The 20737-nt window shown below is 36.9% G+C and overlaps 1 protein-coding gene and 1 long non-coding RNA gene across 4 annotated transcripts in view; both read left to right on the plus strand.

Annotated features, from left to right (window-relative positions):
* GRIP1 (glutamate receptor interacting protein 1) overlaps positions 1-20737 on the plus strand; it is a 739827-nt gene that overhangs the window by 94926 nt on the left and 624164 nt on the right. The window lies entirely within an intron of this gene.
* Positions 11351-20737, plus strand: part of LOC141514982 (uncharacterized) — a 71391-nt gene continuing 62004 nt past the window's right edge. For all 3 annotated transcript variants that reach the window (XR_012476182.1, XR_012476180.1, XR_012476181.1), the window contains exon 1: positions 11351-20647. This is a non-coding gene — a long non-coding RNA (uncharacterized LOC141514982). The remainder of the gene's footprint in view (positions 20648-20737) is intronic.

The raw sequence follows: 20737 nt of genomic DNA on the forward strand, positions 1-20737 counted from the left end.
TCCCCTTAAGGCTCCCCTCTTCCCTAATCCTCCTTTAACTTGTAAACTAAATACTTGTAATGACTAGCTCCACTTTCAGGGTATTTGTGTGTTTGTACTTCTAAAACTGTAACTCATGAAACCACACAAGTGTTTACCCTCTAATCAGCCAGATGGCACAATTAACTCAAAGTAAAGGTCATCACTGAGATGGCATATTATAAATAACATTATGAGAATGCTCTCAATTTCCTTTATTTTCTTATGGTGTTCACATACTGGGTGTTATATGTAACTCCTGGACAGGTCACTCAGCTGGGGACCCTTTGCCACTTCTCTCTGAATCTCAACTCTGACTGCCAGATTTAAAACTTCCTTTCCCTTCAATACATAGCTGATTAACTTGCTTTTTAAAGATCATGACTGGAGTATCAAGGTGAAGCAATAAATGGAACCCTGAGCCTGGAGTCAGGAAAACCTGAGTTCAAATCCAACCTGAGATACTAGCTAAGTGACCCTGTGTGACTTAATTCTATTTGCCTCAGCTTCTTCCTATGTCAAATAGGCTACCGAAGGATATGGCAAGTCACTGGAGAAAATTCCAAATGGAGTCATGGAAAGTCAGACAGGATTATAAAGATCTCAACAACAATGGAGGCATGACTTTAGGAAGCCACTGGTTATGTGACTCCTAATTCCTTCAAGTTTGATTAATCAATTTCTTCTCAATTCTTGCAGGAGGAAAGAAGTCCTTCTTTATGCTTTCATTACAATTTATGAGTAGGTAATTTAGGGTTCTCATTCAGTGTCTAAGATGGGTGAAGTTCAATGTGTGGCTAAGCCTGAATGACTGTAGGCAGCCCACCTCTCCCACAGCAACTGTAGCAAAAAACCTAAAAATTGTACTAGATCAAATAATGATCATGAAATTAAATGAAAACCACCTGTATGGCATTTAAAGGTCTGTATCCAAAGCAGCAGGAGCAATAGATTTCCAGGAGAAAGCTCCACCAGAGTCAGAAACTTAGGATGTGGAAATGGACAGGCAATGCTTAGTCTTCTGTGATATCAGACAGGATCCTGATCATTTAGCATTCAATTTAAAAATGCAAGGAAATCTAAAACTTAACCAGTGTTCTTAGAATAGTAGTAACAATAACAATAGTAATGGTAATAGTAGCAGTAGCAGCAGCAGCAGCAGTAGTAGTAGTAGTGGTGGTGATGGTGGTGTAGTGGTGGTAGTAGTAGTGGTAGTAGTGGTAGTAGTAGCAGTAGTAGCAGTAATAGTAGCGGTGGTAGTAGTAGTTGTAGTGGTAGTGATAGCAGATGTATTAGTAGTTGTAGTGATAGTAGTTGTAAGAGTAGTAGTAGCAGTAGTAGTGGTATTAGTAGTAGTAGTAGTGGTAGTAGTAGTAGTAGTAGTAGTAGTAGCAGTAATAACAGCAGCAGCAGCAGTTGTAGTAGTATTAGTTGTGGTAGTGGTAGTGGTAGTAATAGCAATTAAAATAATAATAATTGGGGCGGCTAGGTGGTGCAGTAGATAGAGTACCGGCTTTGGAGTCAAGAGTACCTGGGTTCAAATCTGACTTCAGACACTTAATAATCACCTAGCTGTGTGGCCTTGGGCAAGCCACTTAACCCCATTGCCTTGAAAAAATCTAAAAAAATAATAAAAAAATAATCATAATTATAACAGCTAATATTTATGTAATATTTATTATATACTAGGCACTATTATTAAGGACATCATAACAATTATTTCATTTGATTTGCACAACAACCCTGGGAGGTAAGTGTTACTATTATTAGCCCCATTTGACATATGAGGAAAGTGAGGCAAACATTTAAGTGACTTGCCCAGCTCACACAGCTGGTATCTTGAGCTAGATTTGAACTCCAGTCTTTCTGACTTTCCATTTCACCATCTAGTTGTCCCTGTTGAACAGACACAACCTGGGAGATCAGCCACTATGAGGAAATATTATAGTTTCAGAGATACCTACTTTGAAATAGCTTGTAAATTCTATTGGGAGAAATAGCAGATATCATATAAATGGACACAAAATATATACAAAGTATATTTGGATCTTATGAGGAAGTACATGCTTAATTTTTGCTCTGCACCTCTCCTAAGACTATTGACTTGGATATTTTTGGGGGGAGGGTGGGGGTTATCTCTGTATGGAAACCTACTTCTGGCTATATTTACGGATTTCCCTGAGTAAATTCTGGGTCATGGCATAATGAACCAAAGAGGAGGTGTAGTAGAGACTCAACAAAATCCATGTTAGTCCATGGTTGTCAGATTCTGGATCACATATCAACAGTGAAGGAATAAGCTGAAATATGGAGAATTTCAGTCTGGACTCAGACAACTGAGTGAATTATTTTCTATGGGATATGTGGAATCAGGTCATCAAATTGGATGAAAAAATGAATGGAAAAGATTAATTAAGTGCTTACCTTGCACAAACAGGGTGCTAAGCATTGGACATCCATAATATAGAAAAGCAAAACAGTCTCTGCTCTGAAGGAGATCACATACTAATGAGAGAAATAATTTCTGGAAGATTTCAGTTGCAAGACAGAAAAATCTCATGGTCCTTAGGGTGCAACAACAAAAGTCCTCTGAATGACATTTTCACTGATACAATCACACAGCTATGCATGTTGAACTGTTTGACTGTGCCAAGGAATTTGGTGGCAGAACTATTTGCCATATTAAATGTATATGCTGTTTGTAATAGAGATCAATGAAAACAGGGGCAGGGGAACAGATTTTTCCCACTCAGAAATATAAAGAACAATTCTTGCCATCAGGGAAAAGAACAAGCTATGTGTAAAAATAGGTTAATTGTAGAATAACACATCTGAAGCCATTGATTAAAGTATCTGGAGTCTTGCTAACCTAATAAATCTAATTGAATTTGTGTACTCGGCACAAGAGAATTCACTTTACAATGGCATTCTAGTACTTACTAGAAGCAGAAAAGAAAAATGAGAATAATTATCATAAAGGGGGAGGCAGCAACCACAATGATCTCCATTTCAAAGAAACTTTATAAAAAATCATTTATGCAATAAAAATGAATCTTGAAGATTGTTCTTAGATTCTTGGAAATGGGTTCTATTCAGTTTTTGCTGAAACCATTCAAGTCACTGTTTTTTTTTAATTTTTTAAAGCAGTAATGATTCAGTCGGAATAAGGAATTTTTTTTCTTTTCCAGTGTAATTTAGTTGCAGTTATTTGGGAGATTTGAAAGCCAGTTAAAATGAATATATCGACAAGTGAGATAGTAACTCTTAGAGCAATAAAGTTAGATACTGAAAGTGGAGCTAGCTGCCACAATGGCTTTCTCATTCAGAATTAAGAAAATAACTCTTAAAGCGCTCAGTTTGATGTGTTAAATACATAAGACTAGTAATGAAGTAATTTTAAAAATTATTTTTCATTTTGACCTATTCCTAGAGGTGGAGAGTACAATGCAAAAAAAATTTGGTGAAACTCTAGCACCTGATTTGTTTCCTCAGAATTCCTTCAGTGGAAGGAATTACACTACCTTCAGTACTAACAAAAATAATTTTGAATTTTAATGTGTATAAAATTGCAATATATTTCAGGCACTAGCAGTATTATTTGATATAGTTTTGCAAACTTTTTAAAATATTGTAGCTTATTGATGGAAAAATGTTATGGGGTTCAAAAATGCTTAATAAATAATAGTGATTTTGGGGTGGCTAGGTGGCGTAGTGGATAAAGCACGGGCCTTGGAGTCAGGAGTACCTGGGTTCAAATCCGGTCTCAGACACTTAATAATTACCTACCTAGCTGTGTGGCCTTGGGCAAGCCACTTAACCCAATTTGCCTTGCAAAAACCTAAAATAAATAAATGAATGAAGAATGAATGAATAAATAAATAAATAAATAATAGTGATTTTGTAAGACCCTGTGTTAGGTGCTGGACTACAAAAATGAAAAATGACTTACCTTTAAAATGAGATTAAATCCCCAGTGATTGTTCCACTCCGGTAGCTCTGTTGGGAGGATCAAATGATTATGCATGTAAAGTACCTAATAAATCTTATAATCACTATGTAAGTGTTGTTTTTCAGTGGCCACTGACTCTTTGTGACCCCTTTTGAGGTTTTTCTTGGCAACAGGTTTCCAGTTCTTTCTCCAGCTTATTTTTAGAAGAGAAAAATGAGACAAACAGGGTTAAGTGACTTATCACAGGTCACACAGCTAGTAAGTGTTTAAGGTTGAATTTGAACTCAGGTCCTCCTGACTTCAGCACTAGTGCTCTGGGACCTGGGATCAAATCTTGTGCTAAATAATTTCTGCTCTTGTGACTATGGTCAACTCACTTACTAACTTGGTTCTCAATTCTCTCATTTGCAAAATGAGATTAAGCTAAAAAATCTCTGAAATATCTTTGAACTCTGGTTTTCTGATCCTATGATTTTAAGGAGAAGGGGCATTGGAGGATCCAGTAGGAAGCTCCAAAATATTCTTTGCTGAATTTTTGGAAAATTTCAAAACTTTTCAGTGGAGCTGTATAGTTGAAAGATTATCATGTGACCAAGAGATTCCATTTATTTTGTATAGATAAAGTCAGAGATTACAAGGAATCAGATTTCATTCTTCCTTATAACAAAGAAAACAATTAAGAAAACTAACCCAAAATGGATTGCACCAGGGAGTGTCTTCAGTAATTTAACCCAATTTCCTCCCTCAGTTCTACTGAGGAGGAGGAGGATTTCACATTTTGTCTAGGCAGCCAAGATTAGTACTCAGTTTGGGGGGGGGGGGGGGTTGTTCTTTTTGTTTACATAGTTGAGTCATTGTATAAATTAGGTTAATACTTTAACTTTCCTTTATAATTTAACTTTATACTGCTTTTTTCTTTTTTTTTTATTAAAGCATAATTCTTGGTTGTTTTAAATGCAGACTTGAAGTTTTTCACTTGGTGCCAGACCTGTACAGTTTATAAAAGTGTTTTTCTTAAAAAATAGTTTTCAGGTAGGCAATACGAATGTAATTTCCATTTTACAGACAGGGAAACTGAATTGCAGAAGCTGATGATTTACTAAAAGACCAGCTAGTATTTTAAGTTTCTCAGTTTCAAGGAATGTGCTCTGGGCTCTTGAATGAAAGTCTCTTGATGTTTCTTGATTTTGGCTAAATAAGTAGCATCTTAATAAGGTAGTACATTAATTTTTACTACTTTTTTTTTTGCTTACTGGGAAAACATCCCGATTCTTCTCAGACTCTCCATAGCCTTTGATACCATCGATAATCCTTTCCTCTTTGATTTTTCCTCAGAACACCTCTCTCTCCTGGTTCTCTTCCTATTTATCTGACTGCTCCTGCTCTGTTTCCTTGGCTGTAGCCTCCTCATCATCATGCCTTCTAATCCTGGAGAGCCCATAGGGTTCTTTTCTCCCTCTATATGATTTTGTTTTGATGATCTCATTAGCTCTCAGGGATTTAATTACCATTTCAACGCTGATGAATCTCAAATCCACCTATCATACCCTCACCTCTCTTGTGACCTTCAATCTGACATCTCCAGCTCTTTTTCAGACAACTTGACCTCCAGGTCCAGTTGACATTTTAAACTCACTATGTCCAAAACAGAACTCATTTTTTCCCTTAAACCCCAACACTTGCTCCTACCTTTCCTGTTACTTTGAAGGATGACCCCATCCTCCTACTCTCTCAGATCCCCAACCCAGGAGTCATCTTGAATTCCTCATTATCTCTCACCCTCCATATCCAAGCTGTTGCCAAGGTCTGTCAATTTTACCTTTGCAACGTTCTCCAAGATACTCCCTTCTCTTCTATGGCATTGCTACCACTTTGGTTCAGAACCTTGTCACATCCTGCCTACTGGTGGTTCTGCCTTCCTCAAATCTCTCCTCCAATCATGACCAAAAAAAAAATCACAAAACTCCAACAAACCATGCTGTTGGACATTCAAATCTCTTTGTAAGTAGCCTAGTGCCCTCCTACCTATCCACTGATACCTGGCCTCCTGGCTCTTCCATGAACAAGACTCTAATTTTTCTCTGACTGTCTCCTATGCCTAGAATATTCTCCATCCTCATCTCTTCTTCCAGGCTATCCTGACTAACTTGAAGTCTCATCTAGAACCCCTCCTTCTATAAGAAGTTTTCCCCAACTCTTAATTCTAGTGCCTTCTAGTTTTAAAATGATTTCCAATTTTTTCCTATTTTTAACTTTGTACACAGTTGTTTGCTTGTCTCCCCCATTAGACTGTAAGCTCCTTGAGATCAGAGAACAACCATAGTATTTTGCCTCTTTGTGTATCACCTGTGATCAGCACAGTGTTGGGTCCATAAAAGGCACCTGATATTACCTGAGTGACTAAGGCAACAGTGACTTCAAATATAAAAATAGATATACAATTTATATTTCAATATAATTGATTTCCTTTGTAATCTTAATTATTTTATTTTATGCATTTAAAAACATTATTCTGTGAACTCCATAGATTTCATTAGCATGCTAAAAGGCTTCATGCTACCAAAAAGTATGAAGAATTCTGGGCTAGGGCATTTTTTTTTCCTATTCTCATTTTCTTCTGTTCCATTACTCAGGAATCAGGCTAATAGTATCATATTGTAAGAGATTAAATAGGCCTTTGTGAGCAGTTGTGGAATTTAATCATCATTTATAATAACAATGATTGGAAATGCCTTCCGAAATGTAGCCATCTTACCAAAAAAAAATATGAAAGGGTGGGGGAACTGTCTGCATTTCATGTAATCCACTCCCCCCCCCCCTTTTCTCCCCACCTGTCAATCTCTATCCCTTAAATACCATCCTCAAATATCTGTGTGAAATAGATAGTTGTTTTCAAGATCCCCAAATTAAACTGAGGAATAGAGAAATTAAGTGAGGCTGGTAAATAGTTTCTGATATCAAGTCTAAAGTTTGCCCCCTTTTTGGATCTTTATAGTCCTATGGTATAACATTGTCTTTGGGATGAATCTGAGGGTTTTCTAAATAAAGAAGATAATTTTCCCCTCCTACTAGGCAAGTTTCTGTCCAGAAAATAAAATATGCTTCATTTCTCAATCGGTATATGGTGATGTTTGCCCTAGTTTCAGTTTTGAGTGCTTATTTTTCATTTTAATTGAAATAAAAGTGAGGAGTTGATTAAATTTGTGTGCATACATCATTTAACATTTGTTTATGGGCTTTAATTTCTTTTTCAGTTATCCCTACCTCAGTTGGCAAAATCTCAGATGAAGAGATATTGATGATTAGTAATAAAGTGCTAAAGCCTAGTGATTAGTATACAAAGTGTGTGAGCATCCTCTTATTGAGTAAGAATGGGTGCCTAGACCTGGCTAAAGATTTTGGTAACCGTTCTCAAGGTTTTAGCTATCTAAGCCCTAGAAACTAAAAAAAAAAAAATGATTGCTGTACATTCATTTTTTAATACCTGGACAAGAATAACTTCACTGGAAAAACATCCATATGAGGGTGTTACTCTTTCCTCCTATGACATTCACAGAGAACAAGGCAGCAATTACAGAGTTTAAAATTTTTAAAGTTGTTGAAGAAAGAATTTAAAGATTTGTGGGTCTTTTGCTACTCTTCCTCTACCTTTTTTACCCCTTCCAATCCCAACCCCCCCCCACCACCATTTACTGTCTATCAGCAAAGCTGCTCACCTAGGAGAAATCCCTTCCAGCAATTAAGAGAGTCTATTTTAAAGGATTCAATGTACAGTTGAGCAAGCAAGGACACATACTGAAGACAAACACAACTTTAAGGAGCATGACCCTTGGCAGAAGAGGAAAGAACCTGTTATAGCCCGGAGACCTCGAGATTTGACAATTGAAAATTGAACTCTAGAGAGGACAAAGTATAGGAGACTGACTGGTTGAGCAACGTGCTCAGTGGATATTGTGCTCAGAGCAGGACTTTATAAGAGTAAACTCTCAGTGTTAGAGGAATATTTTGTTGTGATCACATCTTCTCTACATGTATATGTCTTATTACCATTGTATTCTTAAGTTTGTGCCCATCTTTCCCAAGGACTAATGATGTGTTTATTAGTGAGAGTAACTACCACTAGGTTTATGAAAGCATGTTTCATTGAAATTGTTCTGACTATATAATAATAATAATAATAATAATAATAATAATAATAATAACCACAACAGCAATTTATAGAGTACCTACTACAGGAAAAGCTCAATGTTAACTATTTTACAAAAATTATCTCATTTGTTCCTCCCAGTAATTCTGGGAGGGAAGTGCTAATATTATTCTCATTTTACAATTGAAGAAACCAGTCAAATAGAGCTAATGTAACTTACCCAAGTTCACACAGCTAGGAAGTGCCTGAGGCTAGAACTGAACTCTGAGTCTAGTGCTCTGAGGGCTAATTGTGATGACCGGTAGATTAACATGCTACTAATTCCCAATAAATTGTACTCTTAACAGTCACTAAATCTCATGGATTGGGTTGGGTACATCCAAAAGAATACCATTATTTGTGTTAAAATCCTGTTTTTACCTCTTATTGTCTATATAACCTTGGGCAAGTCACTTAACTTCAGTGAAACAATAAAAAATGATTAACAGCCTATATCTTGCCAGACTATGGCAGACTTAAGTTCTGAGGATGCATATAAGAAGTGAGATAATTTCTGCCCTCAGTAAGCTCATTTATTAGGGAAATCATGTACATACAAATATATAAATTGGCAAAATATATGCAATGTGAATTTGAGAAGAAAATATGGGCAGATTCAGTGATTACTTCTTGTAGAAGGCATCACAAGATAAATCTTGAAGGAGACCAAAGATTATAAGAGGTAGAGATTAGAAGAAAGAGTATTCTAGGCATAGAGACCAACCAGTACAAAGATATAGAGGCAGAAAATGGAGTACTTTGGATGAGGAACTGTAAGAATGACAGTTTGACTGGATGGTAGAGTTGTATATAGGATGGTATCTGATCAGCCATAGTGGGACACATAGTACCCTGACATCAACATTTTGGTCCTTTTTGAGAAGGAAAGACACCTACCAATTAATCAGAGTTGTATAAGTTGGGTAAGGACTAAATTTCAAGCACACAAGATTTTATTTAATCCTAGATATAATCATGAGCAATTCCAGTGTTTCTTAGGTAGCAAATGGTTTATAAGTTACCACAAAAAAGTTCACAAGTTACTACATAAAGTTCACAGGTGACTACAAAATTTTCACAGGTTAAGTTCTTTGGAGAAGCAACAAGATAGAATGTTTCAGTGGAAGTAGTGGAGCTAAGTAAAGAAGAAACAGTCACAAATTGTGAGTCTTAGTTAATTCAGGACCCCGAAATGCACAGCAATGGCTCCCCAATTCCCCATCTCAGAAGGGGGGGGGAAGGAAGAGTATACAACACAGATCAAAATACAGAGAGCCAAACCAGCCATTATGACAATGGAGACACCACTGAAGGGGTTTCCCAATTCCCCATATCAGAAGTGGGAAAAAGAATATGCAACTCAGATCAAAACACAATAAAAGAGACTAGGAGGACACAGAATAAAATTTTCCCATGTTGTTCTAGTTCTAATAATGTCCCTACAGTGCAGCTCTACCAAAAGTCTTTTCGCGTAAAAATTAACCTATAAAATAGGTTAAAAACCTTTAAAAATTACCTAAAGGTGGATCCTTTAGCTCTACTGGTGATGAGACCCACTATTAAAGAAACACAGACTTCCCAGGAGGGTCCTTGCTGTAAGGGAAAGGGAGTGATCTGGAGCAGTGTCCTGCTCACTTTGACTGGCCAATCTCCCAGAATTCCTTTAGCATTAGTGGAGAGGTAGAACCTAGCTGGGTAGAGAGATTTTCCACCAATACATTCTATGGAATTCCATGGCTTTTCTGCAGCAAAATCTAGGGGTTTACTGAGTCCTTGCACAGGTGAGGGGCTGAGGTATTTTACTACAAGTTCATTGACATCATCTCATAGCTTGGGCAATGGGATGGGGAATGGGAGTGGAGGAAGATACAGGGTCAGTATAGATAATTATATAACAGTTCTCTGTCCAACATTTCTCCTACTTCATTCTCAGTGTAAAGATGAAAATATATATTGCTTATTAAAATATGAAAAACATGTGATGGAAGACTCCTATATTTCAGGTAGGAAATCAGAACACTTTTATTGTCAATTAGCTCTTTTTTTTCTTAATGAAGGCTTTATGTTAATTTTCTCTTATAAGTCAAATCAAAATAGTGGATAAAACGTCTTTGTCAAGAGACTTTTTCTCTGATAGAAACTGAATCATGAAGATTCATATGGAGATGATTTGTTGCTACTGAATTAGAAACATGTCTGAATCATAAATTAACCCTGACAAATCTGTCATGCAATGTAAGTTTTAATAGAAGCATAATCTGAGCTTTCATGACTATGTCAAAATCAATAATACATCATCAACCAGTTCTTAGACTGGGTCATATAATCCAGAATTGTGAAATTTAATACTTTTTTTTTAGTCCATAAGTGAAATTTCAAAATATAACTTTGGCACAAAGTACTTTGGGGCATATTTTTTTTTCTGTTTATTTGCAAAGAAAAGATGAACAAATCAATTTCCATTCTAGAACCAGTAAGGTACTGAAAAAATTATGTTGCTAAAGTGAAATGTTGTTATATCCATTAGTGCTTGAAATAAGTGAGCCAAGTTGTTGATACTTGGAGGGAGATGGTTATTTTTGAAGTGGTGTTGGATGTTTTTTGTAAATACATTAAGGTAGTATATTTTATTTTAAAATTGTGGTCTTCCTTGTTATTTGTTGCTTATAAAGTCATCTAAAATGTTCTAAAAACTAAGTCCTTGGGCCATCAGATGATGGTGGGTCCAGCACCTCTCTTCACCCCACTAAGACATGCATTATTTCTAACATAGAAGAGGTTTCAAATCTGATCTACATATTTAACAATACATTGAGGAAACAATTGGGAAAACTCCCCCAAACTAGAGATGATTTTGGCCTTAAGGAAGAGTAAAATTCAAATTACATTAAAAGTACATTTATTGGCAGTTCTATAAGTCCCAAAGGCCAGATCTTCTTAAATTCCTGGGATCAGAAAGAAGGATATGGCCCCCATGGTAGGACTGGGGAGAGCAAGGAAAAGACAAAAAAGAGGGAGAGATGATATGGGGACACAATCCCATAAAAAGAGAATCTTAGAAGACCTTCTAAGACAAAATATAAGGCTAAAGGGACTTCTGATGGGATTAGAGGTGTCTAAAGTCTAAGAACTCACACAGGGCAAGCCCTTGGCCAGGGGTGGGGGTGGGGTGGGGAGTGGGGAGGGTGTTAGAAAAAGTGATACAAGACACCCAGAAGATCTCTCTTAAGAACTTTAGAATTTATTATGCAACTTGGGAGACACAGTTACAGGACCAAGTTGCATGGTATACTCTTGTCAGAGAGGGTTCTATAATCTATGAGCAAGGCAGGATGGAAACAACTCAAAGCAATGTGAGATTTATAAGTTTAGAGTAACCAGCCCAGGGGCTCACGTGAATTATTTATGTCTGATCTATGGTAGAGCATTCTGAGCTCTTATTGGTGTGATCAGCCACAGTCAAACACACTGTAAATTGTCTCTATTTTAGCTGTGTCATTTTGATTTTTCTTCTCAAACTAAAGAAGGACCAGGACTGGACCAAGCACCCTTTTCAAATGCTAATTGATTACATACCTGGAGGTATCTTATCTGGACCTCACCCATTCCTATCTGTTCCCTAATTTAATCAAAAGGAGATTTTTCCTGAAATAGAGGAAAGTACAATGACTTGTTACAGAAATATAAGTTTAAAACTCATTTACCTTTGACAGTATAGAAAATGAATTGATTAATCAATCCTAAATTCAGTATTTATATATATATGTATATATATATATATATATATACACACACACACACATGCACACACAGACACACACACAATCACACACAAACACCCCCCCCCCAGGGCATCTCTGCCCAATTAAATATGGTTCTCTTGAAATTGTATTTTTTACTTATTTTTAAGGGACATAGTGGCAGCTGGGAAGTAGGAGTTTGTTCTAAACTTGAGGAATAGGACTGAAGATGGTAAGAAGGAGTAAATGGGAGGGTACCTGGGAGAGTGGGAAGGATCAGATTAGGGGTATGCTTAGATTGAGAAAGTAATTTTGATTTTGTTTTGTGCTTAATTGTGGAAGATGAGATTTTTAGCTTTGTAGTCATTTACTAGTTCATTAGAATTTAAGCTCCTTCAGGGCAGGAAGCTACTTTAGTAGCTTCAAAAACTCTTTCTTGATTTGAATGAAATGGCTTGGTTTGATTGGTAAAAGTCCTTGAAAGCCCCAGGTAATTAGTGTTTTGTCTGGAGGGAATCTGGAAATTTTTAGAAGAGTTGTTTTTTTTTTTCCCCTTTAGTTTAAGCAATAGGTAAGGAAAGTGGCTAAATCCTCAAGAGAGGAGATAGCCGTTTTGATAAGAGACAACCCAAATCTTAATTGGTTTTATTAGAACCAGGTAAAACTTCAGGTATATAGTCATTTATTTTTTTAAATGAATATGCCTCTTCTAAAGTCTTTTATCTTTTAAGCAGATAGTTAGCCAAAGATATAAAGATATAAATTCAGATTTACCTCTTCCTCCCTACCCCCTCTAATTTTTACTTATGACTCCTTTCTTTTGGAGAGTCTAGTCTTTAATTGAGTAATGAATGTATCTTCAAAAATGAGCTTTTACAGATCACTGAATTTTCCAGATAACTAAAGTTTGCTTCGTTAAGGACTAAATTGCATTCTGAATGTGTAATATGTCTTTTTCCCTCATGAGACTATAAAATCCTTGAGGGCAGGGGACTGTCTTTTTCTTTTGACTTGCATTCATATTTTCAGACTTAGCACCATGACTAGTACATAGTAAGCAGTTAATAAATTTTTTTTTACTTAATACGAAAAACCCTAATATGTAAGACATGTTACTAGCTCTGTGATCTTGGATTAGTCACTTAACCCCATGATTTCCCCACTCCCCAAATATACTATAATGTATGACATGCTCATTTCTAAAGCAGAGCATATGGATGCCTTGGTCAACATTTTAAGAATTATGATCTCTAAATTGAGATTACTTATCCTGGTGGTGGTGGGGGGTTTGGGAGAGGGATCACTTTCCATCTTTGTATAGCCCTCCCTCTCATTTTAATCTGGTACCATTATTATCTGTAGCCTGGAATACTGGATAACCAAGCTTATTAATACTAAATCAAAATGTATCTTTGAAGTTTTGAACCAGGGGTTCTTCTAGGGACTTAGCAAAGTATAGTTTGGGGAAATGAGTACTGACAGCTATTACAAACTTTCCTCACATCTTTATTTTTGCTTATGTTGATTGGATCACAGATTTAGAAGTGGAAGGGACCTTAGAGGTCACTGAGTCTCTCCTGGCCCTTTGTCTTTCCCCACACCACCATTCCTTTTTTACAGATTAGTAACTGAGGACTAAAGGTGTTGTATGACTTATTTAGAAATGAAGGTAATGTCTGAAGCATAATTTGAATCTAGATTTTTCCTGCTTCCCTGTCTAGTGCTCTAAGATCATGGAACTATACTTTGGATGGCTGAGGTTGTTAGAAGTTTGACACCTGAATAAGAGCATTTCTTTTTTAACCTGGAATAGTAACCTAATTCACTGAACGTGATCTGGCTGCTCTTTAATCAGCTGCTAGGAAAGAAGAGAAAATGTATTCCCTATAGATTACAAAAGCATCATCTTTTCTCTTTTCCCTCCAGAGACAATTCATTTGTTGCTTATGAACTTAGGTCTCATGAGTAACAATAGGAACCAGGGCTGATCCTGGTCCCAAGGGAAAGGAGTACTGAGTTTTGTCCCTCTCTGGACCCATCAACAAAGTTCAGTCCTAAGGGAGCCACCCTGACCTCTAAAGAGAGGATACCAGGGTCTTTGGTTTTCTCTCTTCCAGAGCCCTGGAGGAAACTCCTTAAAGATTAGTTTGGTTGCATTCCCCTCTCAGTAGTGTGTACATTGTAGGTGTTTGGAAGAAATAGGGAATTTCCGTATGCATGGGAGTACTAGAGGTGTCATAGGAGATAGAGTAGTGATCTGGAAGACAGGAAAACCTGAGTTCCAATCCTGCCCCTCAGGATTTGCAAGTCATTTAAACTGTCTCAGCCTCATTTCCTCATCTGTAAAATGGGGAGGCAGCTAGTTGGCTCAGTGGATATAGTGCTGGACCCTTTGCTCTATCTGATGCAATATCTAGCCTCAGACACTTAATAGCCATGTGACCCTGGTCAAGTCACTTAATTCACTGGAGAAGGAAATGACAAATCACTCCAATACCTTTGTCAAGAAAACCCTATGGGGCAGCTAGATATTGCAGTGGATAGAGCACTGGCCTGGAATCAGGAGGATCTGAGTTTAAATTCGACCTCAGACACTTACCTAGCTGTGTGACTCTGGGCAAGTCACTTAGCCCCACTGCCTGGCAAAAACCAAAAATTTTTTAAAAAAAGAAAAAAATTATGGACAGTACTGTCCACAGAGTCATGAAAAGTCAGACAAGACTGAAAGGACTCAACAAAAATAATGATGAATCTACCTTTGACAAGCTTTTGGATTTCAAGAGGCTCGAAATGAAAGAATTTATGTAACATATTTTGCAAAACAACATTCTATAGAAAGTCTGTCAGCTTTTATTCTTATTGTTACTAATAGTAATATCATTAGAACTGTTCATAGCAATAAGGGTTTGATTATTTTTTTCTAATGATTTGATAGACTTAGAACCTTTCTGTTCTCTATTAGTAAACTCCCAAGAAGCAAGGAGCAGGTGTTTTAGAACTTTGTGTTTTCTGGGATAAGATAATCATGATGTGGGTAAGTAGTCTGATTCAACTGGCTTTCCACTTAAGTTTTGATCTGCAGATGTGCTCATTCTGGCTTCAGAATTTTCCTTTTGAGATTCAGCATAGTCACATCACAGAGAAATATATTTATAAAGTCCTTGCACCACTTAAATCTGAGTAAGTATGGGGGGTATGTATGAAGATTCAAACTATAAATGGCTTGTTTTTTTACTCATCAAAATCACCTCTGTTGTAGAAATGTAGGGCTTGGCTCATCCATGCAATTTATCATCAACTAGAGGATGGTTTTAAAAAATTTTTTTTCTTTAGGTTTTTGCAAGGCAAATGGGGTTAAGTGGCTTGCCCAAGGCCACACAGCTAGGTAATTATTAAGTGTCTGAGACCGGATTTGAACCCAGGTACTCCTGACTCCAGGGCCAGTGCTTTATCCACTGCACCACCTAGCCGCCCTAGAGGATGGTTTTTAATGAGATGAGAAATGAAATTGAATGGAGGATTATAGAATATGATGTATAGATTGAGATATAGATATACTATTTGTAATTTTTTTAAGGTCATGTTAATTCTCAAAGACCAGATAAAGTCATTCATATAGTCATAGGACTATACGTAGAAAAGGACCTCATAGAACATTTAGTCCAGTCCTTTCATTTTACAGGTGAAGAAACTGAGACCCAGGAAGATTATTTTCTTTTCTTTTGGCCACATGAGTATAAAGTTGTCCCAGTAAGGATTTGAAGCCAGTAGCACTGGTTCTGATATCATGCTACTACTACTTAAATAAAATCTGCTTGTACTTAGATGGGGCATTAGATTTGGAGTCTGGAAGTCTTGGGTTTCAATCCCATATCCTGCATTCAAGGTGCAGCTTTGGGCAGCTCTTTTTAAAATTTTATCTATTAAGGCAGTGGGATTAAGTGATTTACCCAAGGTCACACAACTAGGTAATTATTAAGTGTCTGAAGTCAGATTTGAACTAAGGTACTCCTGACTCCAGGGCCAGTGTTCTATCCATTGCACCACCTAGCTTCCCCAGGCAGCTCTTTTGAGAAGGTGAGAAAAGAAGTTTAGGACTTGTATTGATTGAAGTTCCTTACCCACAAGACCACTGAAAAAAGGAATTCATTAGGTTCATAGTTTATTCCCAACCCTATATTGCATTATGAAAATTACATTTTTTTAGTGAAAACACGTTTATTTAGCATTTACTGTTTACAAAGCACTCTGCAGACTTAGTATCCATACTGTATACTAAAGATTAGGAATACCTGAGGAAAGGAAACTAATACCTGCTCTCCTGGTGGCCAACATCTAATAAGAGATTCCCAATCAATTGAGATGGAAAGACCCCAAGGGTCTATGAGAAAGTAGCAGAACAGATGGCTGAACTTCTTCCTCACTATCATGAGAGTTATTTCTTTAAATGTTTCTTGACCATTTTTATTATTGCTACAAAGTGTCCCTAGCTCTGTACTTCACCTGGTAATATCAGTTATTCCAGAAGACCCACCTCTCATGAAAGTTATTTCTTTAAATGTTGTTGCGGTCCATTCTGGGCAGCTGGGTCTCAGTTTAATTCACACAACTCTTTGGGGAGCTCCGCCGGACATGTCCCGCATGTTCAATAATGAAAGTCAGCCAGTGAGAGATAAGCAAGGAGTTTATTACAGGTATATGCTACATCTCTGACTCACATAGTTGAAATAAGGGTATATATAAGCCTAGTCCCCTTGTATCAGCATCCCTCATCTCCAGGCCTGTGGAAGTATAAAGGTATGCCACAAAAGGTCTGTATCCTGGAAAAATGTGGAATCTTCAACAAGATAAAGATGAAAGGTAGAGAGATAAGGACTAGAACTCCTTCCTGGGACAGTTGAACAATATGAGGATGAAAGGCAGAGGGATAAGGACAAAAAGGTCTTTCCTGAGAATATTCAACAAGATAAGGATGAAAGGCAGGAGAACAAAGAGAGAGAAGGGCAAGAGCTCCTTGCTGAGTTCAGAGCACTCTGGTATGGACATTCCTGTTGTCCCAGGTCTCAATGACTCTCAGGATGAACTCCTCATGGCCACATACTCTGTCTATTATCCCCTTACAAAATGTATCTTGACCATTTTTACTATTGCTACAGTGTCCCTAGCTCTATACTTCACCTGGTAATATCAATTATTCCAGAAGACCCACCTCTTACTTCTAGTAGCCTTCAGCCTCCCTTCCTTTGCAATGTCATAGTGAGCAGTTGAAAATTTCCATTGTTTTAAGGGTGATGAAGGTGAAAATGGAACCTGTTCATCTCAACCATGTTTTGACCCATGGAGGAATGTTCCCTCAAAGGTCAAGGTTGAAAGAGAAGGGAAAGTTTCCTTTTATGGACATAGAGTACAACACCTTGTTGATGTGGGTTTTGAGGAGAGAGATGGCTATCTGGTCAATTAATGGTGACCAAACTCCCTTCTAAGCTCTTCAGTTGGTACTGCTCTCTCCAAAATTGTCAAATAACCTCTTAGTTGTCAAATCCAATGACCTTTTCTCAATCCTTATTCTCCTTGACCTCTCTGCAGCCTTTGACATTATTGATCACCTTCTCTTCCTTGATACTAAAGTTTTTCAGACATTATTCTCTCCTGATTCTCCTCCTACCTGTTCTGGTTCTTCTACTATCTCACTGTTCCCATTTGATTTTCTTTCTTGGATCCTCTTCCAGATCATTCCCTCTAACCAAAGGTGTTCCTCAGGGTTCTCTCACTTCTCTTCTCCCTATAGACTACTTCACTTGGTGATCTTAGTACCTCTCAAGAAATTAATTACCTTCTTTGTAGATCCTGGCCCAGCCTCTCTGCCAGGATGTTCAAACTTTCTTTTCCAACTGTCTTTCAGACATTTCCGGTAGGACGTCCATTAGATAGCTTAAACAAAACAAGCTCAAAATAGAACTAATATCTCCCTCTAAACATTCTCTTTCTCTTCCCCCAACACCTTCCTTATTTCTGAAGAAGGCAATGCCATATTCTCATCCCTTAGACTTGATTCACAATTTTTGGCTTCACTACTTCTTACACCCCATCTCCAGTCAGTTGCCAAAACCTGCCCTTTTTCACCTTTGCAACATTTCTTAAATAAGCCTTCTCTCCTCTGACATTGCTACTGTACTGGTGCAGACCCTCATTTTTCTTCTGGATTATTTCAATAACTTCTGGTAAATCTGCCTGCTCCAAGTCTCTCCCTGCTACCATTCAATCTCAATTCAGCTACTAAAATGATTTTCCTCTAAAACAAGTATGATAACGTCAACCCTCCCCAACCTTACCCCCTTACTCAATAGATTCTGGTTGCTAAGATCAAATCCAAAATGCTGTTTGATATTCAAAGCCATTTATAACCTTACCCCCTTTTACTTTGCAATTTTTTTTTACACTTCATTCCAGTGGCTCTGGTTTCCTGGCTATTCCATTTATAAGATACTTTATCTCTTGTTTCTTGGCATTTCCCCCATACCTTGTAATTTTCTCCCTCATCTCCAACTAATGGAATTTCTGACTTCCTTTAGGTCCCAACTAAAACCCCTTCTTTATTGGGAAGCCTTCTCTAGCCCCTCTTAATCCTACCTAATCTCAGTGCCTTCTCTGTTAATTATTTATATTTGTATTATATACAACTTGTTTCTCAATTTATGTCTGTTTGACTATTATCTCTCCCATTAGATTGTAAGCTCCTTGAGGGCAGAGATGACTTTTTTTCTTTTCTTTTTTTCTTTTATTCTCACACTGCTTAACTTGGTGTTTGGCATAATAAATATTTATTGATTGATTAATTGACTTCTTTTTTCTTTTTGATTCACTTCTATGATGACATCTCCTTGCTTTTTTTTTTGCTAGGCTAGGGGAGTTAAGTGACTTGTCCAAGGTCAACATCCTTGCTCTAAAATGGGCAGGAATTGATTGCATTTCTTTGAGGGAGGTGGAACTGACTTAAGCACGTGACTTATTTCTGGCGTCTTTGCCCTTTTGTCTATTAACTCTTGTGAGAAGTGGTTCCTTTCTTCCTACTTCTGTATTCCTCCCACTCCTCCCTTGGGAAGCAGGATTCTGAAAGCTCTTTACTGCCTTCTGCTTGGAGGGGAGGTAGGAATTTTACTACATCTGTTCTCTAATTTTCTTCATACCTTATGGCCTCTGAATGAATCTTAGTTTCTTCTCACATTTTGTAGCTTTACCTCTTTTTCTCTGGATGAACCACAGAAGAGTGCTACACTGATAGGTAATCCCATGCCATCTTTGTACTAATAATTTGCATGACTTGTATTTTTTAGTATCATTGTTACAGATTGCATTTTTATTATTTAGATCTCATCACTGATAAATTTCTATCCTTCAGCCTTAAGTATTCCCCTGATGTTTGGATTCTCAATTTGTACTGAAATTAGTACGCTCATTTCTAAATCAGCTTTTTTTTACCTAGGTGAAAAGTGATTTTCATTTTCCCTCTTATTTCTCTCCTCTGCGCCCCATAAACATTTTGCCACTTGCAGCATTGTTGGAGATTATGGCAAAGGGCAGGCAGAGGAAATTTTTGAAAATTTTATTTTATAAGTGTTTGAAGCCATTTTAACCAAGAGTTTTTTCAAGCAGAAATTTAAATTAGCTTATCATGGATTCATTTTGCTGTGATAAAAGATCTTTGTTTTCTTTAAGGATAGATAAGACTGACTTTCCTTTTATTCAATTGCACAAAATTGTTTCATACTTTTCCAATATAAAGCAGAATTTAAATTAAAGGTCTTTCTGATTTAATGCCTTGTAAATTTTTAGAATTATGAAAGAAGAAACTTTAACTAATGGGGTGTAGGGGGGGGTGCCTCCATTTCTTGGCTTAATTTTATCCTAATCTCAGTGCTTATGATTCCATTTATACTTGATATTTTTAGAAATGCAACTGTTTGAAATGATATCCTAATAAGCCATTACATGGTAGGCCTTTTTTACCTGAAATAAACTTTTTTCCTATTGTTCTGTAAGTTGGGTGTTTTGGGGACAGCTAGGTGGTGCAGTAGGTATTCTGTTGGATTTAGAGTTACAAAAACTTAACCTTGTTCCTGAGTTCAAATCTGGTCTCTGGCTCTTTTGTGACCCTGGATAAATCATTTGAACCTTGCCTCAATTTCTTCATCAGTAAAATGATCTGGAGAAGAAAAATGGCAACACTCTAGTATCTCTGCCAAGAAAACCTCCAAATAAGGTAACTAAGTATTGGATATGACTTGAAAAAATAAGGAAATTGTAAATGATAGAATTTTGTGAATGATTTTTCAAGTAATTCAAGGCGCTGTATTCATTTTAAAAGGTTGTTTTGTTTTGAAAAAAATTAAACTTAATTAATGCTTGACTTGTTTTTAAAAATTTCCATACCAGATTTAAAGAATCTCCCCTTCCAGGCAAGTTTCTTACAAAGTTTCTTTAACTTAGACATTTATTTTGCTTAAAAATTTCCAAGAAGGTCTTCCATTGTTATGATATTAACATAATTAACATAGCATAATATTGTTAATTACCATAGTTAACATAATATTGCTACTGTTCCCTTCTTGTTTTTCAAAAAGAAGTAGGAAGAAAGTGTAGATTTTCTCTTGCCTTGGTTGGTTGCTATTTTTGTGAAAATAGGTTTTCTTTTCTTGTGCAGGTCACAAAAAAGAGTCAGTTCCAAGATTCCCTTTTACTTTATGGGATGATAAGGTTAGTAGCATAAACTTTTCAAAGATCCTGAGGTGGCTTCATTCTAGCCAAATTGAAGAAGGAAGTGGGAGGAGGAGTGAGGAAAATAGA

This window comes from Macrotis lagotis, chromosome 2 (genome assembly GCF_037893015.1).
Source record: "Macrotis lagotis isolate mMagLag1 chromosome 2, bilby.v1.9.chrom.fasta, whole genome shotgun sequence".
Classification (NCBI taxonomy): domain Eukaryota; kingdom Metazoa; phylum Chordata; class Mammalia; order Peramelemorphia; family Peramelidae; genus Macrotis; species Macrotis lagotis.